This window comes from Salmo trutta, unplaced genomic scaffold, assembly GCF_901001165.1.
Source record: "Salmo trutta unplaced genomic scaffold, fSalTru1.1, whole genome shotgun sequence".
NCBI classification, from domain to species: Eukaryota; Metazoa; Chordata; class Actinopteri; order Salmoniformes; family Salmonidae; genus Salmo; species Salmo trutta.
In genome coordinates this window covers 159,597-173,242 of record NW_021822761.1, presented here as the reverse complement: position 1 = coordinate 173,242, position 13,646 = coordinate 159,597, and the positions used below count along the sequence as shown (strand labels likewise).

Genomic DNA, 13,646 nt, shown 5'->3' with positions numbered 1-13,646 from the left:
GCGCGTAGTTGGGGTGGCAGCGGAGTGCTGGTACTGTGGGTGTAGTGTAGAGCGCGTAGTTGGGGTGGAGTGCTGGTACTGTGGTGTAGTGTAGAGCGTGTAGTTGGGGTGGCAGCGGAGTGCTGGTACTGTGGGTGTAGTGTAGAGCGCGTAGTTGGGGTGGCAGCGGAGTGCTGGTACTGTGGGTGTAGTGTAGAGCGCGTAGTTGGGGTGACAGCGGAGTGCTGGTACTGTGGGTGTAGTGTAGAGCGCGTAGTTGGGGTGACAGCGGAGTGCTTGTACTGTGGGTGTAGTGTAGAGCGCGTAGTTGGGGCGGCAGCGGAGTGCTGGTACTGTGGGTGTAGTGTAGAGCGCGTAGTTGGGGTGGCAGCGGAGTGCTGGTACTGTGGGTGTAGTGTAGAGCGCGTAGTTGGGGTGACAGCGGAGTGCTTGTACTGTGGGTGTAGTGTAGAGCGCGTAGTTGGGGTGGCAGCGGAGTGCTGGTACTGTGGGTGTAGTGTAGAGCGCGTAGTTGGGGTGGAGTGCTGGTACTGTGGGTGTAGTGTAGAGCGCGTAGTTGGGGTGGCAGCGGAGTGCTGGTACTGTGGGTGTAGTGTAGAGCGCGTAGTTGGGGTGACAGCGGAGTGCTTGTACTGTGGGTGTAGTGTAGAGCGCGTAGTTGGGGCGGCAGCGGAGTGCTGGTACTGTGGGTGTAGTGTAGAGCGCGTAGTTGGGGTGGCAGCGGAGTGCTGGTACTGTGGGTGTAGTGTAGAGCGCGTAGTTGGGGTGACAGCGGAGTGCTGGTACTGTGGGTGTAGTGTAGAGCGCGTAGTTGGGGCGGCAGCGGAGTGCTGGCACTGGAGGAGGTGGCGCAGTGTGTCTAGTCCGGAAGGATGCACAGTACGCTTAGTTGGGGCGGCCTTCTGACACTGAGGAAGTGAAAGACTCATCCACCAAGCCTAAACGAGCTACACCCCAGATAGCAGAGCTGCTCTGTGGCTTAAATGGCAGGGTGCTCACAATATGCTCAAAGTCCAACCTTCTCCTCCTGACCTGACCGGTACCACCTGACCTGGAACACAACTATTGGTTGATGCAATGTAGGCGACCTCGTACCAATTCAATAGGCTGGGCTGCAGTAGAGGCACTCAGCAGTTCTTCTGGTTCTCTGGTTTTAATCCTAGACCCCATCTCCACAGGAGTCCTTTTGCCTTTTGGTAGGCCGTCATTGTAAATAATAATATTTTCTTAACTCACTAGCCTAGTTAAAAGGTTAAATAAAAATAAAATATAATAAATAAAAAAATAACATGTATTTCTTATCAACATAACAGTGATGTTGAATGACCCGGTTACACCCCCTGTTCTGGATCATGACATGGTGGCAGAAATAACAAGGGAAAGAAAGAACCATAGAATAAATGGAACATTCTGCTGTCTCTCCGTAGATCAAACACCAAGAAAAGTCATCCTCTCAGGAACAAGCAGCAGCGTGTCTCTCTCTACTCTGAAGTCCCCAACCCACTGAATTCCTTTCACTCTGATCTGAACGAGGACACATACATTTTACACATCGTTTTACCTGCGCGCCACCAGGGGACGTGTCTAACAAGGGCATCCCCTCCGGCTCTAAGCCACACGTTTGTTTTACCTGCGCGCCACCAGGGTCAGGGGACGTGTCTAACAAGGGCATCCCCTCCGGCTCTTAGCCACACGTTTGTTTTACCTGCGCGCCACCAGGGTCGGAGGATGTGTCTAACAAGGGCATCCCCTCCGGCTCTAAGCCACATGTTTGTTTTACCTGCGCGCCACCAGGGTCAGGTGACGTGTCTAACAAGGGCATCCCCACCGGCTCTAAGCCAGACGTTTGTTTTACCTGCGCGCCACCAGGGTCGGGGACGTGTCTAACAAGGGCATCCCCTCCGGCTCTAAGCCACACGTTTGTTTTACCTGCGCGCCACCAGGGTCAGGGGACGTGTCTAACAAGGGCATCCCCTCCAGCTCTAAGCCACACGTTTGTTTTGCCTGTGCGCCACCAGGGAGAAGGGGACGTGTCTAACAAGGGCATCCCCTCCGGCTCTAAGCCACACGTTTGTTTTAGCTGCGCGCCACCAGGGAGAAGGGTACGTGTCTAACAAGGGCATCCCCACCGGCTCTAAGCCACAAGTTTGTTTTACCTGCGCGCCACCAGGGTCAGGGGACGTGTCTAACAAGGGCATCCCCTCCGGCTCTAAGCCACACGTTTGTTTTACCTGCGCGCCACCAGGGAGAAGGGGACGTGTCTAACAAGGGCATCCCCTCCGGCTCTAAGCCACACGTTTGTTTTACCTGCGCGCCACCAGGGTCAGGGGACGTGTCTAACAAGGGCATCCCCTCTGGCTCTAAGCCACACGTTTGTTCTACCTGCGCGCCACCAGGGTCAGGGGACGTGTCTAACAAGGGCATCCCCTCCGGCTCTAAGCCACACGTTTTTTTTTTCCTGCGCGCCACCAGGGTCGGGGACGTGTCTAACAAGGGCATCCCCTCCGGCTCTAAGCCAGGCTTTCGTTTTACCTGCGCGCCACCAGGGTCAGTGGACGTGTCTAACAAGGGCATCCCCTCCGGCTCTAAGCCACACGTTTTTTTTTCCTGCGCGCCACCAGGGTCGGGGACGTGTCTAACAAGGGCATCCCCTCCGGCTCTAAGCCAGACTTTCGTTTTACCTGCGCGCCACCAGGGTCAGTGGACGTGTCTAACAAGGGCATCCCCACCGGCTCTAAGCCACATGTTTGTTTTACCTGCGCGCCACCAGGTAGAAGGGGACGTGTCTAATAAGGGCATCCCCACCGGCTCTTAGCCACACGTTTGTTTTACCTGCGCGCCACCAGGGTCAGTGGACGTGTCTAACAAGGGCATCCCCTCCAGCTCTAAGACACACGTTTGTTTTGCCTGCGCGCCACCAGGGGACGTGTCTAACAAGGGCATCCCCTCCGGCTCTAAGCCATACGTTTGTTTTACCTGCGCGCCACCAGGGGACGTGTCTAACAAGGGCATCCCCTCCGGCTCTAAGCCACACGTTTGTTTTGCCTGCGCGCCACCAGGTCCTTCAGTAGCTTTGTTAACAAGGCCTGGGTTAGAGGGAGGTCTATCAGTAGCCTTGGTAACAAGGCCTGGGGTAGAGGGAGGTCCATCAGTAGCCTTGGTAACAAGGCCTAGGGTAGAGGGAGGTTCTAACCGATCTCTGATTATACAAGCAGGTGCAAAGGGGACACAACATGTCCTTGTCCCAGTCCTGTCTTCTTCTGTCTCTGATTTACTTTCACTTATGGTGACGGAGAGATGCTCCCCACCCTGTTCAGCTTCTGGACAGGGACTGAACTGAGATCTTGAACACTTCTCTTTAAAAGTAATACATTGGAATAAGTTGTTGGAGCTCTCTCCCATATAGTAGACCTACACAGCACACAGAGGTATACAGTATGCATCACAGTAGACCTACATAGCACACAGAGCTATCCAGTATCCATCACAGTAGACCTACACAGCACACAGAGGTATACAGTATCCATCATAGTAGACCTACACAGCACACAGAGGTATACAGTATCCATCATAGTCGACCTACACAGCACAAAGAGGTATACAGTATGCATCATAGTAGACCTACACAGCACACAGAGCTATACAGTATCCATCATAGTAGACCTACACAGCACACAGAGGTACAGTATCCATCATAGTAGACCTACACAGGACACAGAGGTACAGTATCCATCATAGTAGACCTACACAGCACACAGAGGTATACAGTATTCATCATCGTAGACCTACACAACACACAGAGCTATACAGTATCCATCATAGTAGACCTACACAGCACACAGAGGTATACAGTATCCATCATAGTCGACCTACACAGCACACAGAGGTATACAGTATCCATCATAGTAGACCTACACAGCACACAGAGGTAGACAGTATCCATCATAGTAGACCTACACAGCACACGGTGGTATACAGTATCCATCATAGTAGACCTACACAGCACACAGAGGTATACAGTATCCATCATAGTAGACCTACACAGCACACAGAGGTATACAGTATCCATCATAGTAGACCTACACAGCACACAGAGGTGTACAGTATCCATCATAGTAGACCTACACAGCACACAGAAGTATACAGTATCCATCATCACACATAGTAAACTATGTAGTTTAACGATTGATTCCGAAGTTTTGTGTCTGTATCTTGAGGAATGACATTTGAAGTATGTATCCATCATTTGATGTGGAAAATGTATTGACAATGTACAAAATACATTGTGAACGACAAAAAAGTTTAAGTTCAACATTTTATTAAACAAATTGGAGACAGTAAACAATCCTGAAATAGACATTAGAAGGAGGTCCATCAGTAGCCTTGGTAACAAGGCCTGGGGTAGAGGGATGCCCATCAAGCATTGGTATCCAGGCCTGGGGTAGAGGGAGGTCCATCAGTAGCCTTGGTAACAAGGCCTGTAGTAGAGGGAGGTCCATCAGTAGCCTTGGTAACAAGGCCTGTAGTAGAGGGAGGTTCTGACAGGGCTCTGATGATACAGGCAGGTGCAACGGGAACAAAACATGGCCTTGTCCCAGTCCTGTCTTCTTCTGTCTCTGATTTACTTTCACTTATGGTGACAGAGAGATGCTCCCCACCCTGTTCACCTTCTGGACAGGGACTGAACTGAGATCTCAAACAATTCCCTTTAAACCACGCAGCCATTGTTTCTTTCAATCTACCTCCAAGAAAATAGAAAACAACAGCAGCAAGGATGATCACCACCACCACCACCACCAACACCACCATTGTTGGCCTTCCTGTGTCGTCGCAGTGCTTATTTTTGGGAGTGACAGTGAGAGCGACAGCTCCTGGATTTCCTATCTGGTGGTCAGGGCCGAAGAAGCACCAGTATGTCCCCTGATCAGAACGGCGTAGGTTGGTGAGGATGCAGGAAATATCTCCCTTTCGGTAACCATCCATGGACACAGATACCCTGTCCTGATACCCAGAGCCATAGGTTATGTACCCTCCACTGATGGTAAACACATTCTGTCCATCTTTAAAAAATTGGATATTTATCTCACTGTCCTTTATCCATGTTCTGGTTGAGCCATGGAAGGGAAGTTTGACATTATCTCCAACATGGAAAGATATTTCAGTGACTTCTACCAAGACTTCTAGTTTTACACCGTGTAAAAAGTTGTTGTTGCAGACACACTCATACCACCCCTTGTCATTGTACTCAGCTGAGGAGATGGTGAGAGAGAGGTTTCCATTCTGGAGTTGAACCCTGTTCTCATAACCCTCTCCTGGGATTAAATTATTTCCGTCAAATGTAGCAACTGTCTTGTTACAGAAGCTCCCTGCAGCACCCTGACAATGCCTCCACTCCATGACACCCCCATGACATGATCCAGAGAAGGGAAGTATGATCCTCTCATTCAACATCACTGTTATGTGATCAGACAAGCAGTATTTAGCAACAAGTGCAAACAGGAAAAAGGTGATGACTCGTCCCCCCTTCATAATCGACACAGTTCTCTCTGGCAGTGCTCACGTCCTCAATTTGGTTTCCGGGAATTTTGTTGTTCTTGGCGGTTGGCAGTTCTTTTATGCTCATACAGAAATCTCACTTCAGGGAAGAACTCACTTTAGGGAAGAACTCACTTCAGGGAAGAACTCACTTCAGGGAAGAACTCACTTTAGGGAAGATGGTGACTCATCCCCCTTATCTGAAAATGGACTGCTCCTCCCCTTACCGAGGTTTATAATGCTGCTGTTTTTGTTCAAGAGTTCTGGATGCAATATTTTTTATTTTGTTATAAGAACATTACATTACACACTAATAAGTTTCACAAATATAACGTAAATAATGTAGTTAATTAACGTCTTTTTTTTTCGTGGACCGGGCCAGAAATTGGAGTTCCGGGATACCTTCACAGCCCAGGTCTCCTGACCGTCAACACTACAGATTCTAGTCGGACTACAGATTCTAGTCGGACTACAGATTCTAGATGGAGGCAACCCGCTTTTTCATCGTCAAACCAGCAGACTAATACAACTACCACAACCATGTCCCTGTGTCCTCTGTTCCCTTTTCTTAAATATCATCATATATACACAATATCATTATATACATTATACTATCGTTATATTTCTCTGGTACAGAAATTATCTGACAGTTCCAAACTCAAATCCAAAAAATTCTACATTTATTCAAGGAGTTTATGAAATTAGTTTATTCAAGTAGTATATTTTCCATTTGCAAGTATTACAAGTAATACATTGGAATTCTTCGTTGGAGCTCTCTCCCATACAGTAGGCCTACATAGCACACAGAGGTATACAGTAAAACAGTCATAAATGGAACAAATACAACATATGACAAGTAGAACAACAATAAAAACACTACAGTCATCAACGCTAATAACAGCAGTCAGATAAAAGCTTTAGTTGAATGTGGTAGTGAAGGTGTTCCTGTCCTTCCTCCAGCCAGTAAACTTACCCGGATGGTCCTGTACCTCTGCCTACCCGACGGTCTCATACCTCCACAGAGTAGGTTTGTGTTGGTTGACTATGTCAGGTCGGGACCCACTGGGCACAAACTGGTTGAATTAACGTTGTTTCAAAGTCATTTCAATGAAATTACATTGAACCAACGTAGAATTGACGTCTGTACCCAGTGGGGAGAGATATTTATGGCCTGGAATTATAAAAGTCCACATCGCACTGAAGTTGTAGATTTTCCGACGTCCCGGTTGTTCTGAACGTGTCATTAAAACAGTCCACCAGATCCACCTCAGTACCTCCTTTATTGACAGCACTGTGATTATCTCCTGCTTCCTAAAATCCTCTACCATGTCCTTTCTCTTCTTTGTGTTCAGCTCCACGTTGTTTCCACTGCACCTCGCTGTTAGACATTGCACTTCCTGTCTGTCTATAGTCTGTCTCGACATTGTTAGTGAAGAACCCTATGAAGTTGATCGTCTCACAATGGATTTTGAGGAATTCCTTTTTTCTAGTGCTGTGAGAATACAAACCAACAGCCTCCTCGATATCAAAACCTTTCCTTTAAAAGACTGAGGACGGAGCGGTCTACGTTAAATATGTACTTTATTATTGTCAATGACTTGGCACACAACCATTGGTTGCTGAAATGTGACGTGTAAAATGTATGTGTCCTCGTTCAGATCAGACTGAAAGGAATTCAGTGGGTTGGGGACTTCAGAGTAGAGAGAGACACGCTGCTGCTTGTTCCTGAGAGGATGACTTTTCTTGGTGTTTGATCTACGGAGAGACAGCAGAATGTTCCATTTATTCTATGGTTCTTTCTTTCCCTTGTTATTTCTGCCACCATGTCATGATCCAGAACAGGGGGTGTAACCGGGTCATTCAACATCACTGTTATGTTGATAAGAAATACATGTTTTTATTTATTACATTTTATTTTTATTTAACCTTTTAACTAGGCAAGTGAGTTAAGAAAATATTATTATTTACAATGACGGCCTACCAAAAGGCAAAAGGACTCCTGTGGAGATGGGGTCTAGGATTAAAACCAGAGAACCAGAAGAACTGCTGAGTGCCTCTACTGCAGCCCAGCCTATTGAATTGGTACGAGGTCGCCTACATTGCATCAACCAATAGTTGTGTTCCAGGTCAGGTGGTACCGGTCAGGTCAGGAGGAGAAGGTTGGACTTTGAGCATATTGTGAGCACCCTGCCATTTAAGCCACAGAGCAGCTCTGCTATCTGGGGTGTAGCTCGTTTAGGCTTGGTGGATGAGTCTTTCACTTCCTCAGTGTCAGAGGCCGCCCCAACTAAGCGCACTGTGCACCCTTCCGGACTAGACACACTGCGCCACCTCCTCCAGTACCTGCACTCTGCGGCGACATGCACCTGATTTGTTGGCAGTAGGTCATTTTCACGCAGTCTTGCGCGCTACCGGGCCGAACAACTGTATAGTGTCATAACTCCTGATGGAAGAGAGCCTGTCTCTCTACAGAGAGATTTCAGAGATCGAAAATGTGATTTAATTTGTGTTGAAAGTTGATCCGGAGCGGGAGAACTCCTTGGCCAAATTTACTTGGTGGGGGAAGGACAGGAGCGCCTCCACTACCAGGTTCAAGAATAGTTTTTATCTGACTGCTGTTTTTAGCACTTTAGCATTCATGACTACTGTTTATTTAATAATTTTACCACTCTGGGCTTATTGTTATATTCATGATATTTTCACATTTTAAATTTCTGACTTTTGTTTACTGTATTCCTGGATGTGTGTTATGTACTTTATCTGAGAGAGCTACAACGTAGAATTACAATGTATGTATTACTGTTAATAGGTATTTCGCAAATAGCAAATATAGTGTACTACTTGAGGAAACTACTTGAATAAACTACTTGAATAAACTTCAAAAAGTATTCGATTGAGTTTGGAACTATCAGATCATTTCTGCACCACAGGAATATAATGATAGTATAATGTATATAATGATATTGTGTAAATATAATGATATTTAAGAAAAGGGAACAGAGGACACAGTGTTTGACGATGAAAAAGCGGCGTGCCTCCGACTAACAGCTGTAGTGGTGTCGGTCAGGAGGAGAAGGTTGGACTTTGAGCATATTGTGAGCACCCTGCCAGTGAAGCCGCTGAGCAGCTCTGCTATCTGGGGTGTAGCTCGTTTAGGCTCGGAGGCCGAGAGTCTTTCACTTCCTCAGTGTCAGAAGGCCGCCCCAACTACGCGCACTATGCATCCGCCCCGACTACACACACACTGCATCCGCCCCAACTACGCGCACTATGCAACCGCCCCGACTACACACACACTGCATCCTCCCCGACTACACACACTGTGCATCCGCCCCGACTACACACACTGTGCATCCGCCCCAACTACGCGCACTATGCATCCGCCCCGACTACACACACACTGCATCCGCCCCGACTACACACACACTGCATCCGCCCCAACTACGCGCACTATGCATCCGCCCCGACTACACACACTGTGCATCCGCCCCGACTACACACACACTGCATCCGCGGCGACTACACACACTGTGCATCCGCCCCGACTACACACACACTGTGCTGCAACAGTCGTGTCTCTCTACTCGGATACCAGCCACCATAATGACTCAACCACTTCAACGGGCACTGCGCTGCCACTCCCACCTCCACTGCCCACATTCAGCTCGACATGCACCTGATTTGTTGGCAGTAGGTCATTTTCACTCTATCTTGCCCCGCAACGGATCGGACAATGTCTTAAGGTCTGCGAGATTTCAGAGATCCATAAATTGATATCATTTGTGTTTGCGGCCTCTGAGCCGCGCGTTGAAATTGGATCCGGTGCGGGAGAGAACAACTTGGCTGAACAGAGGACTGTTTTGTCCCTGTTCTCTGACTGGCAACGGACCAATCTCTCTCACGGGCAACTATTGTCTAGCCTACAGGACCTTCGGGACCTACACAGGACCTGCTGTGTATCCAAGACCAAGAAAACATCCCGTCAGGAACAATAGAGCACCAGCATGTTCTTCAGCACCGTCCTGTCTCTCTCTACTGGACTCCGCTACCAGCCACCAGCATGACTTCCACACTTCATCGGTTTCTCTCTCTACTCTGCCACCGCTGCCATCCAGAGGGAGGTACAGGACAGTCGGGCAGGCTGACTGTGTGGAGGAAGTACAGCAGGACCTCCACTACCAGGTTCAAGAATACCTTTTATCTGACTGCTGTTTTTAACTCTTTAACATTTATGACTGTAGTGGTATTATAATCTTACCACTCTGCTCTTTTAGTTGTTGTTCTATTTATATTTATTTATATTCTATTTGTAACTGTTTTACTGTTTACATGTACGTGCTACTGTATGAGCGAGATCTCCAACGAATAATTCCAATGTATGAATTACTGTTCATACTTGTAAATGGCAAATATCGTACTTGAAAAATTTGTAATAAACTACTTGAATAAACTTAAAAGAACTGTCAGATCATTTTTGAGGAATATAATGGTATAATGTATAACATTATAGAGTAGGCAGTGATATTATGATTTATGAGAAAAGGACACTGAGCACATGGTTGATATGGGTAATGGGGGTAGGATTAGTCTGCTGGTTTGACGCTGAAAATTGTTTGATTTCTACTGGCAGTTGTAGTGTTGCTGGACGGGAGAATAACGTCTGGGCTGTGGTATCTTCAGTCTTTATTCTGTTATGAAACTGACTGTCCTCTGCATTGTCAGTGTCTCGGTTCTGACAAGACTCTCGACTCCACAGTGCTCTAGTAGTCTACAGTCGTCTCTCTATATCTACAATAACACTCATTAGGTAGGCTATCTGAGTGAACTGGGGTTCGAAATGGACAGTCAAGTCAGTCACTATAAAATAAATCTGTTTTAGAAAATAGTAGACACAAAGTTATCTAACCAGGACCAAGCATACTATTACACTACAGGTGAAATGAAGCCTTCACATGCCAAGCTACCGCTGCCTCTCTACCACTGAATAAGGCCAAGCTACTACTATATTACTTTACCAGTTACATTTACACGTCCAAGAACAAAGTTAATTACCTACATTCATTTAGGTTATATTTGTGTATTAGTGTCTAGTATTAGTGTCTAATGTAACGTATGTAACGTTCTTACAAATGTTGCTTCTAAACCTCGGTAAGGGGAGGAGCAGTCCATTCTCGGGTAACGTTAAGGAGGAGGAGTCTAGAGGCGGAGCCATCATTTAAGGGGGAGGAGTCACCATCTTACCCATTTATAACGAAGCTGTTTGCTGAGAAAGGACATTTATAACGAAGCTGTTTGCTGAGAAAGGACATTTATAACTAACATATTTGCTGAGAAAGGAAGCGACAAGGAAGCTGCCAACACTAACAAAGTAGCCTGATGCCAGATTGAGTGCTTGAGCATTGCCAAGGAGACCTGCCTTGGCCCCCGAACCCCAGCCTCCAACAGACAGCCCGGACTCCTGGACTCCAACAGCCTTCCCCGAACCCCAGCCTCCAACAGACAGCCCGGACTCCTGGACTCCAACAGCCTTCCCCGAACCCCAGCCTCCAACAGACAGCCCGGACTCCTGGACTCCAACAGCCTTCCCCGAACCCCAGCCTCCAACAGACAGCCCGGACTCCAACAGCCTTCCCCGGACTCCAACTTCCAGCCCGGCCCCCCGAACCCCAACTTCCAGCATTGCTCACCGCTGTCCAGCATTCTACGATGAATTGTTTATTGAAGACCTTTTTTATCGCTTTTTCACACCATGTGTTTTTCTACGTTGTGGAATCCTCCGTACTTCCTACAATTACAGTTGTTTTGAATGAGACTGTCACACTCCCCTTCGCTGGATCATTTGGTGGTATTATTGAATGGAAGCATCGCTATGAGAGTGAATCAGCAGGTGTTACACACACCACGGTCGCTACACTGTACCAAAAAGATTTCACACCTGGAGTGGGCTTTGAGAACAGGGTTAAACACAGGGATGGAGACCTCTATCTCAACATCACCTCTGTTGTATTTAATGATATGGGGTGGTTTGAGTGTCACTGTGGTAAGACTCAAGATGTAAAGGTTGTAGTTTTAGTCCCCATTGTTGTAGGTAAACCTGCTTACATTGGATCTAATTTTCAACTCAACTTCTATATCTTAACTAATAAACAAACTCCTGACAGTGAGGTAAACATCTACTGCAAAAAGGATGGACAGACTGTGCTGAATGTCATGGCAGGGAATATAACCTACGGCCCTCGGTTTGAGAACTGGGATTCTGGGTCCAACGATGATTACAGACAGGGACACATTTCCCTCCCCCTCACTGACATACGCCGTTCTGATCAGGGGACATACCTGTGTTTCTTCGGCCCTGACAAACAGAGTGGAAATCCAGAAGCTGTCACTCTCACTGTCACTCCCAAAGAGAAGCACTGCGACGACACAGGAAGGCCAACAATGGTGGTGTTGGTGGTGGTGGTGGTGGTGGTGGTGGTGGTGGTTGTTTTGGTGTTCATCCTAGCTGCTGTTGTTTTCTATTTTCTTGGAGGTAAATATAATGAAACTGGCTGCGTGGTTTAAAGGGAATTGTTTGAGATCTCAGTTCAGTCCCTGTCCAGAAGGTGAACAGGGTGGGGAGCATCTCTCTGTCACCATAAGTGAAGGTGAATCAGAGACAGAAAAAGACAGGACTGGGACAAGGGCATGTTTTGTCCCCTTTGCACCTGCCTGTATCATCAGAGCCCTGTCAGAAACTCCCTCTACCACAGGCCTTGTTACCAATGGTACTGATGGACCTCCCTCTACCCCAGGCCTTGTTACCAAGTCTACTGATGGACCTCCCTCTACCCCAGGCCTTGTTACCAATGGTACTAATTTACCTCCCTCTACACCCAGCCTTGTTACCAAGGCTACTGATGAACCTCCTAATGTCTATTTCAGGAGTGTTTACTGTCTCCAATTTGTTTAATAAAATGTTGAACTTAAACTTTTTGGTAGTTCTGAATGTATTTTGTAATTTATAAATGCATTTTCATTACATTTACATTTTGAGTCATTTAGCAGATGCTCTTATCTAGAGCGACTTACAGTAGTGAAAGCATACATTTCATACATTTGTTTAAAAAAAAAATTGTACTGGCCTTCTGCGCCTGACTTCCCAGCAGCCAGTTACGCACTCCATTGTATTGTGGAGATTGACAAAAACATGATTTTAGACCATGTTCATGGAAAACTTTAAAATGTATTTCAAATTTCTCACATACAAATACTTTCTGTCTCCTACCATCTGTCCATCTAGCGCTGTACTAATTGCATTGTGGACATTTCCTAAAACATGATTTTAGACCATGCTCAAAGAACACCGTTTAAAAATATATTTCACACTTGTAACACACAAATGGTACAAACTGTCTGTTGTATTTCAGTTTGTATCCACACACCAGTTCTAGCCTGATTAGTGTTTGAGACATTCTCATATGAAGTGTAGATGAAACAAACTTGACTTATTAAAGTGTGAAAACAGTAAGAACTGGGGAGAACAGTCCAAGACTAAGGCCCTGATCCAAGCTGAGGCCCTGATCCAAGCTGAGGCCCTGATCCAAGCTGAGGCCCTGATCCAAGCTGAGGCCCTGGTCCAAGCTGACCCCTGGCTCATCAGGCCATGCAGATGGAGATGGTAGACTATATGTCTCTCTTGTCATTATGTGTTGCCCTAGAAGACTGAATAAACCCTTGCTCAACAGAATCATGTAATAGATCGATAGAGTGAATGTTTCAATCTAGCTGACTTAGGTCAAGTTTTTTTCTGTCATCTTTCACGGAAAAAAGACGTTTAGGAACTGGAGAAAAAATACAATGAAGAAAAGAAAGAATTCACGTGCAAAATGTCCAAATGACATCAGTTTGACCGGTTGTAAAGAAAAATAAACCCGTGAAAAGAACCCATCGTGTTTCTGATAAGATTTCAGTTTGTCTTCGATGCATATTTTAAATACTACCAGCTTTTATGATGCTTGTATGTTGAAGACATCACGTCTACAGATGGTATCTAATGAGCATTGCATTATCTCAAGATGCAGAAATAAATACAAATAGTTTTCAACTCCTGTTCCCAAATACACATTTTGCCT

The 13,646-nt window shown here is 46.5% G+C and overlaps 1 long non-coding RNA gene across 1 annotated transcript; it reads left to right on the top strand.

Annotated features, from left to right (window-relative positions):
• The first annotated feature begins 8,899 nt into the window (after window positions 1-8,899).
• Window positions 8,900-10,059, top strand: LOC115184209 (uncharacterized). Its single transcript, XR_003874225.1, has 2 exons — window positions 8,900-9,225; window positions 9,462-10,059. It is a non-coding gene; the product is annotated as an uncharacterized LOC115184209 (long non-coding RNA).
• The last annotated feature ends 3,587 nt before the right edge of the window (window positions 10,060-13,646 follow it).